This window comes from Geospiza fortis, unplaced genomic scaffold, assembly GCF_000277835.1.
Source record: "Geospiza fortis unplaced genomic scaffold, GeoFor_1.0 scaffold66, whole genome shotgun sequence".
Taxonomy (NCBI): domain Eukaryota; kingdom Metazoa; phylum Chordata; class Aves; order Passeriformes; family Thraupidae; genus Geospiza; species Geospiza fortis.
This window is the reverse complement of record NW_005054312.1, coordinates 8,944,871-8,948,504: the sequence shown is the minus strand read 5'-3', so window position 1 is coordinate 8,948,504 and position 3,634 is coordinate 8,944,871.

Here is a 3,634-nt window from a genome sequence, read left to right as displayed (position 1 = left end):
ACAGTGTGTATTGGCTTGGCTGCACCCTGCAGACAGTGCCTGTAGATCAGCGCCCAAATGAACTTAAACAGCTGCCAAGGACCCTCCCTCAACTGTTGCAGAACAGAATTCCTGATGTCCTTCCTTATCCCACTAAACCAGTATCCTGCCTCCAGTAATGTCCACCACTACTGGCATCAAAAGCTTGCATGAAATACACACACACACACACATATATACAGATATATGTAACTCCAGGAAAAGCCCAGCTGGCATGTCATGACATCCATTCATGTTTGCATCCTTCTAAGGATCTGGACACACTTTCAGTCCCATGTTGAGCTTATTGCACTCTGGCCACACAGAGCTGCATAGCAGTTTTCTAGCTTGGACTGGGGTCATAACCACCCAACCAGCACAAGAAACTCGGGCTAGAAACATGGACCAAGCTGGCCACACCCAAATGCCCCGACCCCAGAACACATCCCTTACTCAGCCATGAAATTCCAAAAGTGGAAAATAGTCATTACCCTCATGCTCATTTTGCCAAGAGTTTTATTACTGCCAGCACACAGGACACAAGACTTAGTAGGACTCCCTGAATCCACCCCCCAGGATCCCAGGCTGTTGAGATCACAACCAGAGGAATCTGGCAGGCAGGACAGAAAGGAGCACTGAAGGGAGATGCCCATCAGCAGTGCTGCTACTATAGGGCAGATCCCAGCCAAGAGGGCCTGGCAGCCAACAGCTTCTGTGCTGTGGGGAGGGATGGAACGAGGCACTCTCCACAGAACTGACAGAACGCCTCATCTCCACTCCACACACCTGCCATTCCTCATTTCTCCCTCCACACCTTGGCTTCAGACACAGGGTAGTAGGGAAAAGCACATTTCTCACAGACCGGGAAGATGGTCACCACCCTGGGGAAAAGCTCTGTCAAAATACACATACAAAAAAGGATGGGAAAATTGGATGGTTTTATAGTGACACTTCATTTCAGCTTTGCTGTGGCAAAAGAAAAACCACATTCAGGGTCTGAAAGGCAGGATGAGCAAGTGAGACAGAAGGAGACCTGGTCTGTACTCTTAGGATCTTGAAGGTTTTTAAACAACCAGGGAGACTCAGGCTTCTGTTCCTCAAAGCCAGAGAAGCTGAGATCACCTGTCACTTCTAGGAGCACCCCTCCCTCAGGCTTTCCATTACCTCAGCTGTGAGTGCACACACCCAGGGAGAGCTGGAGATAACCCAGTGCTGAGCTCAAGAGCAGAAAGTAGAGCTGAGGGGTAGAACATCCTCTCAGGAGGCTTAAGGAACAAGGCTGATGAGGCCACTGGGGATAGTAATGGTAACCTGGGACATGAAAAAGCACAGCCACTCTTTTTGTTTTTCAGAAGCTGTCAATCTTTTTCTTTCTAAGCTTTTGCCTTAGAAGGCACAAGAAGAACAGAGGGACAGTATGATTGCTTTATAAATGATCAAATTACCTGGAAATGCCAGACAGGATAGTCTGTCACAAGCAGACTATCACACATGGTGACAAGAGATGTTACACAAACAAACACATGTAAACACACATTCTCCTTCCATCCATAACCAACAGTTCAATGCGTTCATGAGCTAAGAAGCCAAACTATGCAGAGAGAACAAATGAATTTGCCAGCGGGATAACCTGGCTAGAAGAGACACAGCCCTCTAATCAACACCCTCAGGGCTGTGTCAAGAACTAGGCAGTTGTTGCCTTCTCGCACGTGTGATGGAAATAGCCGAAATCATGATACAAGCTTTATTTGCTGGGAATGATAGGCTGCTGGAAAGTTCCTAAGGGAAAAGAGAGCCCCTCACAGCCACTCCCACCAAGCATTTTTGCTTGACAGGGAATACCAGCAGTTTTCTTCCACCCCCTTATTGAAGAATGTATCACACCCAAAGAGAGAAACTTTCGGACGCTGCACTGCAAGTAGCAAATAAAACCCCTTCAACACACCTGCTTTGAGTTAGGAGAAATAAAGCTGGTTAAACTCTCACAAAATGTACCACAAGAGGGATTAACTACCTCAGACTCCTGAGGAAAATGAAGTGTCACACATGGGACATTATTTCAAGCAGTCAGAAAAGGCATCTTCTCATTGATCCCTGAAGCCAGCATACAGCAGGGAGTGCCAGGACTTCTAGCAGGCAACTGGGGGAGTCATTCTCCTCCACTGCAGAAGCCACAGGACAATGAACACAAGGAAGTTTGGAATGAAACATGCTTTTTGCAGAAATACAGCATATAACCAGAAGTAAATACAGGCTGGGAACTCAAAGACATCATCAGCAAACTACAGAGCAAGGATGTGATCTTAGGTGAATTACATGGAGGAGCTCAAAAGCTGCCACCTCCTCCAGCTCGCAGCTCAAGCTGCCAGCAAGGGCATCTGACACAGAAGTGCTGGCACCAGAGCAGCTGCAGCAAACCAGAGCCCACCTGTGCAAGCCAGCACCGTGCCTTTGACAGACAGGGACCTGTCACCAGATGCATAAAGCATAAGTGATGCTACCCCAGCTTCCAACAATCCACAGACTGGGAACTGCCTGTCCTAGGCACACAAAATGCTTCAGAGAATATAAATGCACCGAAACTTCTGCACTGACTTTTCTAGTTACCATGAATTCAGCAACAGCTCAGCCAAGACAGGCACTCTGCTCCCTCCACCAGACAGTCCTTTGGCAGGAGGACTGGGATGGACTGGTGGCACGCTAAGAGACTCTTCGGCCTCCACAATACCAGCTGGTAAGACCATCCATCACACCCAAAGCTTCCCTAAGAGCTCTGGCATTGGAGATGCATGTCACAAAGGAAACGTCTTTTCTCAAAGGAGACATCTTTCAAAACTGTTGGGTGATGATATTTCAATCAACCCTTTTTCTAGAGGGCACCGCATGAACCCTCAGAGAAAGCCAAGGAAGCACTGTAGGAGGACAAAGGAAGTGAAGCAGGGCAGAATTTAAGAGACGCTATAGAGTAGCCTGAAATAAAGACATGTCACTGCTAAAACTCAACAGGATACTGCAACAAGTTGATTACAAAAGCCCTCAGAAAAAGTCAGACTTTAAAAAGAAAAAATTCCCACACTTTATGTTCTTCATGAGAGGACAGGAAGAAGACGCTACTAGTAAAGACTCCTCATGGCAAGCAACACCACGGTGCAGAAATAACCCATTGCCATCAGCTCCCCATCTGATGCAGCTTCCAGAAAAAGAAGGGAACAGAAAATCGCCGGGACTGTGTGGTAAACAATCGCTCGTTCTCCCAATCCTCCGCCTACAAGGGTCCTGCAAGCCCAGTATAAAGGCCAACTCTTTATTTGTACAACAGGGAAATTCACCTGAACAAAAGGCGGAGGGGGGTAATAATCCTTTTACGAGATGTATGGCAACATTCAGAACACCTTTACTAATTCCGCGGGCTGTGCAAAGTTTATGACATCACCCGCAACAGGTTAAAACACTTTTCTGAGGAAAAGAAATCCAAACAAACAAAGCGTGCAAGGGCCAAGCCCCTGCAATGCACAGGGCGCTGGAGGGGAAGCAAAGCGGTGCTGCGGTGAGCCGGGGTCGGGTGGCCGCGGCCAGGTCCCCACGGGCGCGGGGTGCCGGCAGGGGCGGATGGAAC